Source organism: Protopterus annectens, chromosome 9.part0, assembly GCF_019279795.1.
Source record: "Protopterus annectens isolate FY-2018-M chromosome 9.part0, PAN1.0, whole genome shotgun sequence".
NCBI lineage: Eukaryota > Metazoa > Chordata > Ceratodontiformes > Protopteridae > Protopterus > Protopterus annectens.
The window spans coordinates 480586208-480604739 of NC_056743.1; the positions used below are offsets into that span (position 1 = coordinate 480586208).

At 42.5% G+C, this 18532-nt stretch overlaps 1 protein-coding gene across 1 annotated transcript in view; it reads left to right on the forward strand.

Annotated features, from left to right (window-relative positions):
• LOC122811285 (glutamine--fructose-6-phosphate aminotransferase [isomerizing] 1) overlaps nucleotides 1-18532 on the forward strand; it is a 1619377-nt gene that overhangs the window by 1168852 nt on the left and 431993 nt on the right. The window lies entirely within an intron of this gene.

The window sequence follows — 18532 nt, forward strand, 5'->3', positions numbered from 1 at the left end:
AGTATCTTAACAGTCCCTGGATCTGTACATGGATATGTTTACATTAATTTCTACAGTTACCAGACCGACCTGTCCCTTTCCATTAAAAATCACCATATTAAAAGCTGCCTTTAATGAGTACCAGAACAAAACTTAAGGGAATATTAACATTAAAGTGTTTCTTGAACAGTAAGAAAACAGTCATGTATAGCCACCTTTGCTGAATAGAGATTTAGGCCTTGCAGCAGGAGTTCAACTAGTGACCTGGCAACTGGGAGAGGCAGCTGTGGGAGAGGTGGGACGAAGCAGCTTTTATGTGTTTGCACATACACAGCGGGGTGGTGGTTGGTGGTGGAGTGTCACTAAGGGGAGCCCACCACCTGGGAAAATGCTAGGGATTGTGGCACTTTAGTTAGGGCCTCTAGGGCACATAAGCTCACCAAGGAATGCACATGCTGTCTAGCTGGAATTGTGAGTGATGAAATGAACATGCTTACACAGGGTCCAGTGTTGTGGATATAGCATCAGGTTTTCTGAGTGTTAGGGTGGAGGATGTAGTAGCATTGAAAACAGAATCCTAATCCACAATGAATGAACATCACACTTCTCGGCTCTTGCCTCCCCCCACATTATCCTTAGATAAAGGGATCAGGAAGAATGCCTAGGACAATGGGAGTTAGTGGGTATCCTGGTGGTCATGGGCTGCAAAAGGGGAAATAGATATAGGTAGTTATAGAAACTGTTACAGATATATGCACACACATTCATATACATAAATAGACGCACATCAGAGTTGTTCCATCAGAACATACAAGCAACCAGACATGCGCGCGCACGCACACACACACACACACACACACACACACACACACACACACACACACACACACACACACACACACAAAGAAATCTGACTGCATTGAACTAGGCCCTAAACTTAAGCTCCATAGGACTAGATATTTTGTCATACTCGGAAGAAAGTCTTCTTTTCTCATTTATAACTTTCAACAACAGTGGGAATGCCCATTTGTCATTGTTTGTAGACACTGTAGCAGGCACCTAAGTAGACATTGTCATGCAACTGCAACCCATTAACCCAGTTTTGCCTTTATGTCAAATGCTTTGCAAAAAATATAAGCTAAGGGTGTAAAATGGTAATATGGCAACTGATTCTTCTCTTCACCCTGTTTGGCAGACCCCATGCGAGACACCTCTTCTGCAACTTGGGTGTATTCTTACAGCAACAAGCACATTCACATGATGATATGCCAAGGTAATAAATGTAAGAAGTGTTAGTGTGTACCTCTGTATATTTCACAGTTTAGACTGAAGCTCATAGTGAAAAACAAGCCCTCATGACTTTACCAGGTTTAACCATCTAAACCTAGATTTTAAGCATGCCACTTATGCAACCCACTTCATGAAGCTTCAGATGTCCTTCTAAAGTTAATTTTGTTTAATTTTACTGTCTACCTTGCAGTATTTTGGCAGAATTAATGCTTTAATTAGTAGTTAAAAAATTTTCAGCTGCATACTTCAGAGGTCATGCAGTAACTATGTTTAAAATCTATGACAAAAATAGTAAGAAATTAAATATGTTGAGGCATACATTTCATAGGTTCGTAGGAGATTACTAGGCTAACAGTTGAAGAGCCCTTACAAGTGTAACCAGTTTTACCCAGATTTCACCCAATTACTATCCCTAGGGGAAAGATAACAAGGGTCAGCAAGTGGGGTTTTGACTGTTTTTACAGACTGCCTCTGACCATAAGGGACGTGGGTACCACCCCAGGAGTGAATTTGTGATTTCCCATCCAGCAGTCCAGATTGCACTTGAAGATGGTCAGGGAAGGGATCTGCTTCACATGAATAGGATGCCTGTTCCAGAGGAGGGGCAATCTCTGGGACACATCTGTCCCTCCAGCATGATCTATGCATGTCAGAGATCAAGTTTAGATCTTTGGAGTGGGTAACCCTCATGCAGTTAGTTTTGCGAATGTGCAACATTTCCATCAGGGCTGGGTCAGAGACTGCCTTGTAGGTCAGACATAGATCATCCCTCAGTAATAGGTGAATCACATTTATTCTCATAACGTGACACTTTCAAAAAATTGTCATAAAATAAACAGCATACATAGTTGTAGATGCTGTTGTCAATACACTAAAAGCTGCAATTAAAATGCAGAGAGAAGTCTGTTTTTCAAAGAAACAATTTTTGTAAATGTAAACATTTTGATGGCCTTCATCAAAATATTTCAAAATAATACTTTGGCTATTTCAGATATTGAAAGTGTAATTCTATAACAGAGCAACTCTTTTCAAAACTGACACAAAAATATTAAAAATAATAGAAGCTGCTGATACAAATTCAATAAATACTTGTAACTCACATTTTGCCATATTTTAACATAAAACTACTAACCCTAACATTTCTGTAAGTAACATCATGACTGCAATACCGTATTACATAACATAAAATAACAGTAACAATAATAATAAAATAATGTGCATAAGGAAAGCTGGTGATGGAATGTAGAAGTCCAGGAAGTTATCAAGACAAAGTGTACTGCCCTAGTACAGCCTAGGATGAAAGAAGAAAAGGAACCCACCCTAGAAGAATTAAGAACAGCACTAAGGAAAGTGAAGTTGGGGAAATTACCAAGCTCAGATGAGGTCATGGGGGATATGATCAAGATGTCACGTGAGCTAGGGAAGAAACGGCTCCAAGGGGTCCTCATAGCAGTTTGGAGAGAAAGGCGTATCCTAGATGACTGGAGAATAGGCATTCCAGTGCCACAGGGAACATTTACAAATGTGGGCTATTTAGTGGTATCAGATTCCTTTCACATTGCTTTAAAGTTGTGGAAAGAGTGATTGATAAATGAATAGACAGAGTAGTAGAAAATAAGAGGGGAGACAAGCAGTTCGGGTTTAGATCAAGTTGCAGCAGAACCTATCCAATGTTTGCAATGAGACAGAGAGTTGTGAAGAAGTTGCAGATGAGGAAAGAGTCCAACTGGGTATTCCTAGACTTGGAGAAAGCATATAACAAGGTCACAAAATTTCTGATTTGGGCAGTCCTGCAATGGTTAAAGTCCCTAAAACACTGGTAGAAATAATGTGGGCTGTGTTCAAGGACCCAATGATGCAAGTCTGAACAGTCTTTGGACTTACAGAGGTGTTCATCAGGGTTCGGCTCTTAGCCCACTGTTGCTCATACTGGTGATGGACTGCATTAGCAAATAGGTCAGAGGGGTCAGATCATGCAAAGATGTTACAAGCAGACTCTGAGCAAGAACATCAGCAAATGACAGGGGAGTAGAATTCAAAACTGAAGGCATATGGTACAGCCAAAGACAGCTGTCATAGCAGCAGTTGGGGGAATCAGAAGAAGCTGAAAATTGAGTTAGAAGGAAACATAGTGAAACAGGCTAGCAGCCTTAAGTATCTGCGAGGGGTGGTTGAGAAAATGGGAAGTCTGAATGAGGAGGTCAAAACTAAAATCAGTGGAGCTGCAGCAAACTGCTTAGAGTGTGTAGGGTAGTGTTTGAAAGCAGAATGCTGTATGGTACAGAAACCTGGGCAGTGAAAACAAAGCAACTGAGGAAACTCAAGGTGATAGAGATGAAGTGCCTGTGATAGGTGGTAGGATGCACGCTGTGGAGCAGATGAAGAAATGAGGACATCAGAGCAGAAGCCAAGGCATTTCCAATTGCAGACAAGGTAAATCAGAGCAGATTACATTGGTTTAGGCACATGTGCAGGAAAGTAGAAAATAAACTGGTGAAGAAGATTTCAGAGAGAAAGGAAGAAGGCAGGAGAAGATGAGGTTGTCCAGCAAATAGATGGCTGGAGTGGGTGAGAGAAGACCTATGACAGTGAGGCATGACCATTGAAGAAGGTAGGAGAGAGTCATTGAAACAAGAAAGTTTGCCACAGTTGAAGTGACACCATGGTCCCATGTAGAAAATGGGGAAAATGGTGCTGATGATGATACATTTCAGTTGAAGGTTAAACAGCAGCAGCATTTATTTGTTGTCCAGAGTAGAGCACTGACGTCAGTAGACCATCTTCAGGCTTGGCCCTGGGTTTACAACCACAAGAACAGTTTGAAGTAAAAATATTAAAGCAGAAGTAAAACATTTAGAGAAGTGTATATACAAACCCATAAGAGCTATTAAAAAGAAAGATGAAACAAATGCTTTGTACAAACACTCTACAACATGTACGAATTGTAAAAAGTTTTTATTTTTTGTGCTTCATCAGTAGTGGCTGGTTATTTCAAAGGAGATGTTAAGAGCTTGCTGGGAAAAAGGGAAATTGTGTTGACAACTCAGGTTAGGGCAAACATAAGGAACATAACATAAATGATAGTTTTAGCATTAAGTATATTTAAAGAATAGAGCTGTTAAATTTTAAACTTTTATATGCGACTAAATTTTGCTGTAAATAGGCATATTTTAATGGGTGTTCATTCTGAAAGTCTTTTCAATAAAAGATGAAATCGCTAAATAAGTTGTGGCATTGTTTGGTTGTTAATTTTGATTTTCTTTGACACTCCTGACAAGACTGGTATTTTTTTCGGGTTGATTTAGAAATGTATATAAATTACATCTCATTAGCAGAGCACAAAAGCTATTGACAATGCAAACAAAGATGTACTTATATGGCATAAGATGATTGGATATCACATAGTGCGTTTGGGAGCATAGATAAAAGGGGTATTGTATCTGCAGGTTGGCATTATAAGGTGTTAAGTTCTGTTAGAGCAGAAATTGGGGTCATATTGTGTGTAGATGAATGCTCTACAGAATAGTGCAAGAGATGTGAATGGAGTTCTTACTATTAAGTAATGTTCTGGGATGGAAGCAATTGCACTGAGCTTTCTTTTGGAAGTTTAGTTGGGTGAGAGCAGATTTAATTTGTTCAGGAATGGCTTCCCAGATTTTTGGAGTTAGGAAAGAATATGTGGTCAGTAGGTATGAGATTAAATTGATCAGTCACAGCATGAAGTTATGGGAAAGAGTAGAGGAAGCTAGGTTAAGAAGGGAGGTGATGATTAGTGATCAGCAGTATGGTTTCATTCCAGGAAAGAGCACTACAGATGTGATGTTTGCTCTGAGAGTGTTGCTGGAGAAGTACAGAGAAGGTCAGAAGGAGTTGCATTGTGTCTTTGTGGATTTAGAGAAAGCATATGACAGGGTGCCTAGAGAGGAGTTGTGGTATTGTATGAGGAAGTCGGGAGTGTCAAAGAAGTATGTAAGAGTGGTACAGGATATGTACGAGGTAGTGCGACAGTGGTGAGGTCTGCAGTGGGAGTGATGGATGCATTTAAGGTGGAGGTGGGATTACATCAAGGATCAGCTCTGAGCCCTTTCTTATTTGCAATGGTGATGGACAGGTTGACAGACGAGATCAGACAGGAGTCCCCGTGGACTATGATGTTTGAAGATGACATTGTGATCTGTAGTGAGAATAGGGAACAGGTGGAGGAGACCCTGGAGAGGTAGAGATATGCTCTAGAGAGAAGAGGAATGAAGGTCAGCAGGAATAAGATGGAATATATGTGTGTGAATGAGAGGGAGGATAGAGGAACGGTGAGGATGCAGGGAGTAGAGGTGGCGACGGTGGATGAGTTTAAATACTTGGGATCAACAGTTCAGAGTAATGGTGAGTGTGGAAGAGAGGTGAAGAAGAGATTACAGGCAGGATGGAGTGGGTGGAGAAGAGTGTCAGGAGTGATTTGTGACAGACGGGTACCAGTAAGAGTGAAAAGGAAGGTCTACAAGAGGGTAGTGAGACCAGCTATGTTATATGGGTTGGAGACGTGGCATTGACAAAAAGGCAGGAGTCAGAGCTGGATGTGGCAAAGTTAAAGATGTTGAGATTTGCACTGGGTGTGACGAGGATGGACAGGATTAGGAATAAGTATATTTGAGGGTCAGCCCAGGTTGGAAGGTTTGGAGACAAAGCCAGAGAGGCAAGATTACGTTGGTATGGACATGTGCTGAGGAGGAATGTAGAGTATATTGGGAAAAAGATGCTAAGGATGAAGCTGCCAGGTAATAGGAAAAGAGGAAGGCCTAAGATAAGGTTTATGGATGTGGTGAGAGAGGACATGCAGGTGGTTGGTGTGACAGAGCAAGATGCAGAGGACAGGAAGAAATGGAAACAGTTGATCTGCTGTGGTGACCCCTAACGGGAGCAGCCGAAAGAAGAAGAAGAAGTATAAGATTTTAAATGGTAGTTTGTAAGTGATGTATGGAGGAAAACAATGATCTTAAGCTGTAAAGAGGGAAGACATTTCTCTCCTATCTCCCTCTCTGACAGCCTTTGAGACAGAAAGGGGAAGGGTCTGTTGCAGGATGAGTTTGTAAAGTACTTTGCCAGTCAGCAGGATAGTCCTTTGGAGTGTAGATAGTCATTAAGCTGTGGTGGGGATAGTACAGTGATATTCTCTGTCTTTGGAGAAAAGCTGATAAATCTGCAAATGTTAGATGTGTGCTGCAGTGAGTTACATTTTTTTTTTTTTGTGAGAAGGTGGCACTTAGTGGTAATCCATATTGTAGCTGTGGAAGTAGTACACTTTGGCTATGGCTGTCCTGGTTGGTGGGGGTGGGGGTGGGGGAGACTGGGAAATCTTCCAGAGCAGAACAGGAGATCTGAACCCTCGATCTGACTCGACCATATTTTACAGATCATGGATAGTGAAAACTCCATAGTGCCCTAGTCCCCCAGCCGTACCTCAGATCTCATTTGCCGCATTCATGTACAGATGTGGTCACTATTAGCTGTTGAGCTTTATTGTTGGTTTCTGAGTAAAGTAGTGTGTGTGTGTGTGTGTGTGTGTGTGTGTGTGTGTGTGTATATATATATATATATATATATATATATATATATATATATATATATAGATAGTATTTCTGAATTACTTTTACATTCCTCCCTAATCCTTTCTAAATTTGTGTATGTAATTCAGTATTACCATTGTTGGTGCTCTTTCCTTTTTAATTTATACCCTTGTGGTAACTCCTTCAGTTACCATTGTTGGTATCGTTTCACTTTCTTTCCTTTCTTTATCCTTTTTTCTTATGAGTGCAGTCTTTTTCACTGGAAAGGCTGAAAAACTGTCAGCATTTATGAAATTTAGGGCCTGTGGCCATAAAATTCATCTGTCAGACACACACGATTCTTGTCTCTACTGTTTAGACCAAGTTCATTTAAGAGAGTCCTGTGACATATGTAAGACCTTTAATCCACGGGCGTTAGTAGACTGTAAAAATAAACTTATTTTGAAAGGTTTGCTTCTGATGTTCTTTTCTGAGACTATATCTGGAGATCAAACCACCAAGAAAATAGAGAAAAAGGAGGCCAAGAAGCATCCTTTGGACCCTTCCAGATCCTCTACTGCGAACTAAGATCCTATTGGAGAACCATCTCATAAGTTATCCAGAAATGATCTGATCCAATAATGTCAGATCCAAACTCTAAACCATCGGATCCGATAGTTTCTGATACCAGGTGTACATCGTCAGATCCAACACACTCAGAGCAGAAGAAACTTCCTTGGATCTGATATGCATTGTCTCTGGATCCAGTACCTTCTCGTCTTCCATCGCCTTTCCTAGAGAGGTGCCACTGTTCCAAGACCCCTTGAGTTACCTCTTTTTCTTGGTCATCAAGAAATCTGACAGAAGAAGATGCGGATAAAATGATTAGGAGAATTCTTACAGAACAAATTCAGATGGGAGTTCTCCCTGCTTCTACTCCATTGGGTCTGGAGACCTTTACCAATACTACTCCACTTGCTTGACTCCTTCTCTGGTCTGGCCTTTGGTTTCTAAGCACTTGGATCTGAATTTTCTGGAGCCTTTCTTGTCAAAGATCGTTGTATCTTCCACTCCGATACCTTCTCTGAGTGGACTGGTTCCAAGTATGTCAAATCCGTATGACTCTTGGAGCCATAGCATTGTTGCTGAATCTGAGGTGTTGGAGTCTACTCTGAAGTTGTCAGAGCCATCTCTGCCTGTCACAGCGTCAACACTGGGCAGCTTGGCTCTCACCTCTGCCTCAAGTGGGCTACCTTCATTTCAATTGGAGCCAACAGTCCAGAAGCGCGTCTTCTTGGCACCATCGGTCTCCTCTCTTGGAGTCCAGAAGTGTGTCATCTTGGCACTGTCGGTCTCCTCTCTTGGGCATTCTGTTTTTGAAGTATTGGAGAGAGTTTCCTCGGCTTCTAGAGGAGGGACAACCCCCCCCCCACCAACTGATCCATCTTCTCGAACCCATTTGTCTTCATGTCTTGAGCCTCAACATTCTACTCCATAGGGGCAGCCAGTCCAAAGTCTTCAGACTATCCAGCAGAGTATACTCATATCGTCTGATACTTTGTGGAACACCCCACCGAGGAAGTCCCTAAGAAGAGAAAGTGAAAAAGGAGCACTTAGATTCCCTTCAAGAGTTGGTCATGGAAGATACTGATTTTGATGAAGGGGAGGGTCCCCAATATCACCACCTGATGACATCTCTTTTGGAGACATCCTGGAGATTCAACATTCTACTCCATAGGGACAGCCAGTCCAAAGTCTTCAGACTATCCAGCAGAGTATACTCATATCGTCTGATACTTAGTGGAACACCACACCGAGGAAGTCCCTAAGAAGAGAAAGTGCAAAAGGAGCACTTAGATTCCCTTCAAAAGTTGGTCATGGAAGATACTGATTTTGATGAGGGGGAGGGTCCCCAATATCACCACCTGATGACATCTCTTTTGGAGACATCCTGGAGATTCACAACTGAAGGGGTGGATGGTATACCGACATTCCTTCCCAAGAGAAATCAGTATTGCTGGAAGTCTTTGGAGCTGACCTATCTACCTCCTGGGAGATGCCACCTGCCAATGGGCTCATTGATTTGTTCTCTTAGTGGGCGTGAAAGGAACCCGACTCCATTGAGCCCGATCCGTAAGAGACTAGACAGGATCCTGGCACCACCAAAAGATAAGGTATTTTGGAGTAAAGGAGAACCAGTAGATGCCATGGTCATAGCAGTGTCCACAAAAAAGGAACTTGAAGAATAGAGTTCCTCTGTTCATCCCCCTAATAGGGAGTCTACGGCATTGGACAGATACAGGAAGTATGCATATGCTTCAGTGACTTTTACACTTAGGTCACTGAATTATTTGGCACGTTTCACCAGACTTCAAGGGGATTTGATTAAAGAGCTCTGCAAAATCCTCTCCCAGACCATTACTCCTGAGTCAGAGACTTTTATTACGTCACAGTTGGCTACTCTACAGTCCATTTCAGATTCGTCCATGAGGCTCATTTCACATGCAGATGAAGGTACCTCAAGGGTGGCTGGTTCAGGCATTTCCATTAGGAGCTATGCCTTGATGCTCCTGTATGATTTCACGGAGCCCTTCAAGTCAAGTCCTTCTTTGTCAGTGCTCCCTTTGATGGAAGTTCTTTGTTTTGTCCTAAGGTTAAAGACACACTATCCAGGTGTGTGCAGGATGGTAAGACGCTGTCTGCAGTGGATGTTTTTTGACTCCTCAAAGAACATTCTCTAGGAATTAGTGAGGTGGTCAAAAATGTGTTTCAGAAAGTCCCAGGGTCCTTTCCATGATCCACATGAATATAGTTCTCCCAGGGGCACAGAGGAAACTCTAATGGAAGATGCCACCCACGTGGCAGAGGAGGTCCTCAGAGTCAAGGATCTAGGGACACTTTCTCTGAGCTCCTGAAAGGAGGCCAGATTGTCCACCTCTGGAGACATTCGGGGGTCATCTATCCCTGCACCAGAGAGCCTGGCTAGAGATTACAAAAGATACATGGGTACAGAGGATTACTTCCAGAGGTTATATAATACCCTTTTCCCTCCCTCCCCTTAACGATAAACAAAACTCCCACTGTTCCACCCAGACACAGAAAAGAAGCAGCACAACAAATAAAAAAGCTGCTAGAAAAAGTGTCATCCAAGAGATCCCCCCAGACCAGAAAGAATCCAGAACATACTCAAGATTCTTTTTAGTACCATAGAAAACTGGTGACCAATTTTGGATCTCAACATTGTGAACAAATCAGTTGAGTACACGGACTTCTAGATGGTCACAGTTCAGTCCATTTTGCCTTTCCTGCACCCGGACAACTGGATGTGCTCAACAGATCTTCAGAATGCATATTATCACATAACAATGAACACATGTTCCAGAAGATACCCATGCCTCTGGCACTGTCCTTTGGCCTCAACACAGCCCCAGGGTGTGCACCAAATGCATGGCAGTAGTAGCAGCCCACTTGAGACTGCAGGGTTTCCGGGTGTTTTCTTACATGAACTACTGGTTCATAACTGCTCCGACCAGGCATCTACTGATACAATCATGAGATTATGTACTCCAACTGTGCTCCCACCTGAGAGTTAGCATTAATCACAGGAAATCCCATCTAGAATCATCTCAAGTATTAGAGTTCATAGGAGCTATTTTCAAGATGGTATCAGTGACAGTCTCCCCTCCCTTACCAAGAGTACATAATATGCAATTTCAAATCAAGAGATAATTCAGAATTCTTCACTGTCAGCTCAGTTGATTTTCCAAGCTTTAGGGTCAATGTTTACTGCGATAGTTTTGGTTCAGTTTGCAAGAAGTTATTTGAGAATTCTTCAATGCATTCTAGTGACTCAGTGGTCTATTGTACACCAGCTTTAACCACCTATATCAGAATAACTCAAGCATGCAAAAAGTGTCTCTTGTGGTGAATTCACTCAGACCAGATTTTACAAGGCCGCCCCTTCATCCTTCCTCAGCCCAAGGCCATATTGATTACAAATCAGGTGGGGGGGGGGGCACTTCTTGTGAAAGACAGTCCAAGGCACATTGTCCCCCAAAGAGGCCAGCACACATATCAATGTCCTAGAAATGAGAGCAGTTCTCTTAGCATTGCAGGCCTTCCAGGATTCTCTCCCTTCAGAGTCTATTGCAGTTCAGACAGACAATATGTCAGTGGTCTGGTACATCAACAAACAAGAAGGAAGCAAATCTTATCCCTTATGTCGAGAAGCTCTATGAGTGGCAGTGGGTGCTCTCATCCACTTGATTTCTGATAGCAATGCACATTCCAGGGAAATCCAACGTGATAGCAGACAGGTTGAGCAGGTCCATTCAATTGCCTCATGAGAGGTCTGTCAGCATGAGAGTTGCAGCAAAGATATTCCACCATTGGGCCAACCTTGCTGTAACGTTTTTGCATCTCCCCAAAACAACTAATGTAGCAGGTTCTTTGCCCTGATCTCCCCATCGGGGGAATCACTGAGAGATGCTCTCCTCCATGTTTGACCCCTCCGGTCTTCTCTGTGCTTACACCCCAACCCCTCTAATCCCAAAGTGTTTCCAGAAAGCATCTCGATTGAAGACCACAGTCATCCTCATTGCTCCTTACTAGCCTCGTCAGATTTGGTTCCTGTTCCTTTGGCCTAAACTAGTTCACCCTCCATGGATTCTGGATGCAATTCCAGAGTTCCTGTCTCACCAGACAGACATGATTAGGCAGACATTTTAGGCCTAAGGTTGACCGCATAGTTTCTCCAGTTCTGTTAATAGCTAGACCAGTCAGGCTGTCTTCCCCTGTCACTCATATTCCTTTGTCCTCCCATAAAGCTTCCACTAGGAAGATTTACAGAAGTAAGTGGAAAAGAGTTGTCTTTTGGGCGCAACAGAAAAACACTGACCTTTTTTCAGCACCAGGACCTAAAGTTCTTGGATTTTTCACTACAGTTTTTAATGAAGAGGCTAGCTCCTCAACTATTAAAGTACAACTAGCTCCCATTTCTAATTTTCATATGGGAGTGAACAGTTACACCTTAGCTTCTTCAAAACTTTGTAAAGCCTTTCTTCTCAGACCTCCTTTTAAAGCTCCAACTCCACCATGGGATTTGCTTTAGTTTTACAAGCTTTGACTCAATTTCCATTTGAACCGTCAGCAAAGTGTGAACTAAAATTTTTAACCTGGAAAACTATCTTTTAGTTGATCCAGGGTGTTTGACTTTATAAATTCTAGGAAATGTTGGGCAAGGGAGTTTGTACTTGAGTAGTTCTCCCAGTTAATGTTTGGGTAATTGAAATCACCCAATATCAGGGTGTTTGGTAGGACCTTTATGTTTCCCAGTGTTTCCAGGAATGCGGAGTAGGGGTCTTGGGACATGGTGGGTGATCTGTAGCAAGCTATAATTTGAATATCAGCTTTGCCCATTGTTAGTTGCATGTGGATGATCTCTGAAGCATCATGCTATGCCACTAACCTGGAGGTGTGGGTATCCTTGATGAATATGGATACTCCCCCGCATTTTGTATTTCGGTCTGGGTTTTGTGACCGAAATGTATGGTATGAGTTGTAGCCTGGTAGTGCTTGGGTGCTCTCTGGAGCCTTAAACCAGGTTTCTGTTACTGCACATATATCAATTTTCTCCATACTGAGGAGTGCCTCGAGTGCTTGTATTTTGAGGTTTAGACTTCTAGCATCGAGTAGCATTACCCTCAGTTTTTTGTTACTTCTGCTATTTACAGCGGTGGGTTTGTCTTTTGAGCCTTGCCTAAAAAAGGCACTATGAGGGTGGCAAGAGCTATGGCCAGTATTCATAGGTTCATAGGTTCATACTAGGCTATCTGCCCTGGGGCAATTATAAGCCTAGCCCGATTCTGTATGGCTTACGCCACCCCTTGATTTGAGTATACTGTGCCCTTTTTAAGGTTTAGTTTACTGTGCCTCTGTCTAATAGTGACATGGGAGTAATCCCTGGGACAAACCTACGATCCCCCATCCACTTATCGAGATTCTTCTTGAAGAGATTCATTGAGGTGCTCTGCCTCACATGAACTGGAATTCTATTCCAGAGCAAAGGGAGCCTCTGGGTTATGAACCTGTCCCTCCAGCAAGTTCTATTTATTTCTGTGCTGAGGTTCAAGTCCCTCAAGTGTGTGGCTCTAAGGGATTTAGATTTACTGAGGTGGAGCATGTCCATTAATTCTGGATTTGATATAGCTTTGTATGTCAGGCATAGATCGCCTCGAAGTAGGCGGTATGCAACTGAGTAGAGCTGGAGTTTTTAACCGAGCAGCATATGGCATCTGTTTGAGACCCTTGATCCTCTTGGTGAGATACTTTTGGGGTCTTTCTAATTGCTGCAGGTGTCGGGTAAGGTACATCCCAAAAGGGCATTGTATTCTATGATGGGCCTGATGAGGGATGAATAAAGGGCATGATTACCTCTCTTGATCTAGATGTGAAACCCTTCGTGATGAGGTGGGCTATGTAGAAGGTCTTTCTAACCACTTTAGCAATGTGGTTTTCAAAGGAGAGATTGCTATCAACTTGGGTCCCCAGGTTCCTAATAACTTTCTCTGTACTTAATGGGTTTCCACCTATGTGGTAATTTGTGGGCACATTGTTTTTGCCAAAGGGTATGCCTATACATTTTTTGGCATGTAGCTTTAAACCATGGCGCTGGCATCAGTTATCTGTCTCTGTGAGACCTTTTTGAAGGATGTTTGTGTCAGCTGGAGAGTTGATTATGGCGCCCAGTTTGCAGTCGTCTGCAAACTTGGTGAGCCATAGTCCTCCCACGTTTGCCTGTACCTCGGAAAAGTATATACCGAACAAGAGTGGTCCCAGGACAGAACCCTGTGGGGCGCCAGTTGTGACCAGTTTTGAGTCTGACATGGCTCCAGCAACTCTCACTCTGTAGGTTGTGTCTTTGAGCCAGTTTGCGACCCATCTTGTGACATAGGGGTTTATATTTAAGCTGGATAGCTTATCTATGATGCCCGAGTGGGGTTTTGTGTCAAATGCCTTTGCATGGTCCAGATAGGCTGTGTGGACTACCTTCCCTTCATCTATGGCTTTGGTGACTGTTTCAAAGAAGTCAACCAGGTTCAAAAGGCAGGATCTGCCCTTGACAAAGCCGAACTGGGTAGGATCTAGTGTCTGTAGGTCCCCAATGTCTTTGTTTATGAGCTCCATGATGATCCTCTCCATAGCCTTGCAGACTAAGCTAGTCAGGCTTATGGGGCAATAGTTTCCAGGGTCCGTAGAGGCTCCACCTTTGTGGAGTGGGACCACTGTTGCTGTACGCCATTCTGTGGGCACATATCCTGAAGTGAGGCTGAGATTGTATAGCTGTTTTATTTGAGGGATTAGTTCCTCTTGTAGTTCATGTAGGACGCAACCTGGGATGCCATCTGGTCCCATGGAAGCAGTGTTTTTGCTTTGGAGAGGGCAGCCTTCACCTGAGCATCAGAGATGTTTGGGAGGCAGCCCCCTGCCGGGATAGATACTTGCTCTTTTGGGGGAGAGGGGGTGGAGAAGTTTGCACTGAACCTGTCTGCCAGGATATTGGCAATGTCTGTGGGTTCAGTGTATTTTTTGTCATTTAGAATCAACTCAGAACAAGTCTGGGAGTTGCATCCCAGGTTTCTAACATAACTGAAAAAAGCCTTATGATTGTCTTTGGTGTCCTGTGCAATTTTTCTCTCGAAGCTGGCCTTGGAGGATTTTATGAGGGATCGTAATTTTTGCTAGTACTGATCAGAGATGCCTTCCCTATTAGGGATTTTGCTCTATCATGTAGTAGCTTCCTCCTTCTGTTGTACAGTTTATTTATGGCAGGGGTCCACCAGACTGGATGCCTGCCTTTGGATGATTGGGTCTTGGTTTTGTTTGGGATAGCATGATCCATGCATTCCTGGAGATGTCCGTAGAATGCATTTATATAGGATTCTGCAGTTTGGGCTGTAGTTTCCACTGGCCCTGGGGCCTTTAAGGATTCCACTTCGGTTTTGAGAAGTGAGAAGTTTGCTTTTGAGAAGTTTTTCACTGTGGTTTTCTGGGCTGGGGTGGGGTCGGGATGTGGACATCCAGTGAAATTAATTTATGGTCTGATCTTACCAATGAGGGATATACTTCTGGTGTGGAGCATAGAGTCCCCATGTTGGTAATGATCAGGTCTAGTATGTTGTCCCCTCTTGTGGGAGTAGTGACTAGTTGTTCCATAGCATTTGAGTTTATAATTTCCAGGAATCTTTGGGCTAAGGTGCTGGGGCTTGAGTAGTGCTCCCAGTCAATGTTTGGGTAGTTGAAGTCACCCAATATAATGGTGTTCGGAGAGATCTTCATGTTCTCCAATGTTTTCAGGAAAGCCGAATGGGATTCCTGACTTTGAGAGGGTGGTCTGTAGGATGCTATAAACTGAAAAGCAGTCTTGCCCACTGTTAGTTGCACATGGATGGTCTCCGATGCCGTGCAATGCCACTAACCTGGAGGTGTGGATATCCTTGATAAATATGGAAACTCCCCCTCCTTTTGTGGTTCAGTCCGGGTTTTGGGGCCGAAAAGCATGATACGAGGTATGGCCTGGTAGTGCTGGGGTGCTCTCTGGAGCCTTGAACCAGGTTTCTGTCACTGCACAGATATCGATGTTCTCCATACTGAGGAGAGCTTGAGTGCATGCATCTTGAGGTTAAGACTTCTGGCGTTTAGCAGCATTACCCTTAGTTTCTTGTTCCTTGTGCTGTCTCTGGGGGTGGGTTTGACTTTTGAGCCTTGCCTAAAAAAGGCACTATGGGGGTGGCAAGAGCCTTTGCCAATATCCGAAAGCCCAGTGGTGACAGGTGCAAGCCGTCCTAGCGAGCAACGTGGCTTGTCGAGCATGTCATCCCAGGCTGACAGACACTGGATCCCCTTTGAATGACACCAAAATTTTAGCCAATTGTTAAAATCGATCATTTTGTCTTTGTACTGTGGCATCATTCTAGGTGAGGGTAAGATGCTGCTCAAGGTCAGGGTCATACCAGCCTGGGCTACATGATCAGAGAGCTCCTCTATGTCTCTTTTCATGTAGTCTAGGGAGGTACATCTCAGGTCATTCACACCAGCATGTACAATGACTGAGTCATATTTGTATTTGCTTTGGAGTGACCTGAGTGCTTGCGTTATGTGTCGGATCCTAGCACCTAACAGGCAGCTCACCGTGACCTTCTCTTTATTCAGCCTGGTGAGCGGGACGTCAGTGTGTCTGACAAGAGTCACCTATAACAAGAGTATCAGGTGTGTTATTCAGCCTTAAGGGCTGTGGCTGCTTGGCACACTGACTTTGTGGGTTGGCCTAAGGGTGACAGGTGCAAGCCGTCTCTAGCGAAGCAGCGTGGCTTGTCGAGCATGTCATCCCAGGCTGACAGACACTGGATCTCCTTTGAATGACCCTATCAAAACACCAAAGGCCAGCATAAAGAGTACATAAGGCACTTGTAGACAAGTAAACTAAAAAATTCCTTTATTCAGACTGGTTTCGGCTGCCCAGCCTTCCTCAGTGAAACAAAATCACAAACATATTGCTGATTAGGCTGTATATACCCACCCCAACCAATGGAAAACATGGTTCAGCCCAAAAAAGTGAAAAACTGAAGAAAATATATATAATACATAAAACATTACAAATAGAACCATAAGCAGAAATCACATTTAAGTATTGTTAACTATGCATGTGTAGAAAAAAATACATATAAAAACATTATTTATACATATGGTAGCATACCTACATATAAAAATGTATATGTATGAATATATATATATATATATATATATATATATATATATATATATATATATATATACATACATACATACATGTCTAAGTACACAAACATGCAGTCAATACAAAATGTGTTCAATAAAATTCTTTGATATACATAACGACAACAAAAAAGAAACATAACCAGCTGTGGTGTCCTGCATATGCCTCAAAAAGACATGCACTGATAAACATCTATGTATATGTGAGTACAATAACTAGAGTTACATATAACCAATCAATTATATATGAATAAGTTATATATAAACAACATATAATGTATAGAACAAATACCACACACATACATAAAAATCAACAAAATGGACATAAAGATCCATAATGTCCTTCATAGGTGGTCATTAAGTCCTCGGGAAAATAATGCTCCTAGGTTAATAATCCAATATTTTTCTTTGTGGTTAAGAATTGTGTGCCAACCCTGTTGGTTACTTCTGTCCCCTATTATTTTATCAATAACCATAAACCTGAACTCGGCATTGGCATGCTTAATGCTGTGTCTGTATAGGGCATTAGTTTCTCTTTTATTATGGATATCACTTCTGTGCTCCGACATCCTGATTCTCAGTGAACGGGAGGTTTGCCCAACATAAAAAGCTGAGTATTTGCATGTGGCTAAATAGACTATCCAACTACTACCACAATTTCCAAAAACCCGTAAATCATATACTGTACTGGTGTTGGCACTGGTGAATTGTTTGTTTGCTCACAAATTGGCATGACCCACAGTGTCCACATGGAAACATGCCCAGTAGTTTGTCCCCAGTCATAGTCATTTGTTGATATACTGCTTCCCCACTCTCTTTATGCTTAAAGTGCGAAAAAAGAGCACTCAGTGTTTTTCCACATCTATAGGAGAATTTGCATCTGAGGCCTAAATATTTCCTAAGTTCATCATTGGCCAAAAGTGTATTCCAATGAGTATCTAATACATCCCTGATGACATTGTGGTTGCTTCCATAGGTAGTCACAAACCTAAGAGAGTGACTTTCTTGTGTGGTCCTACGTTTTTTATACTTCAACAATGTGCATCTATCCTGAGAAATACTCCATTCACTAGCTCTGACAATGTCTGATTCCCTGTATCCCCTATCCAAAAACCTGTTACACAAGTCTAGTCTGGCTTGTTAAAAATCCTGTTCAGATGAACTGATTCTGTTAACACGCATAAATTGTGACTTAGGGATGTTGCAGATGGTGTGGCGGGAGTGCATATTAGATGCATGGAGCAGGGTATTGAACTGAGGATATTTTCTAAAGGTTTTACTACTAAGAGTATGATCCTCATTCCTATAAACTGTGACATCCAAAAAACTAATAGTGTCATAATGTTAAAGTAAACTCAATACCCCGTAAGTTGTCATTAAGATATTCCAAAAATTCCTGCAAATATGCCTCATCCGCCCACCACACCATCCAGCAGTCATCCAAATATCTACGCCAGATGTCTACTTCAACTTGGTAAAGGTTGTGAGGGGGATCGTAGGTCATGCATTCCTCGAAATAGGCCATAAAAAGATCTGCATATATGGGAGCAAAGGAAGCTCCCATAGCAGTACCCTGCAATTGCCAGTAGCATTCACCCTGGAAGTAAAAGACATTTTTATTCAAGACATGCTCCGCCATACATACCAGTAGAGTGTTAAATCCAGGAGGGTATAAGGCAGCATGTTCCAACCAATAATGTAGAGCTTGTAAACCAGCTTAATGGGGAATACTCGTATATAATGCTTTTACGTCCAGGGTGCACATTAGCCAACCAGGTTCCAATTGGGTGTTAGATATTATTTGAAGAAATTGTGTTGTGTCTTGAATCCTAGCTCTGACTGAAGTCAGTAAGGGTTTTAAATACTTAGAAATGCTGACAAACGTTCGGTCAAAGAGCCTATACCCGACACAATTGGTCTACTTGGAGGCT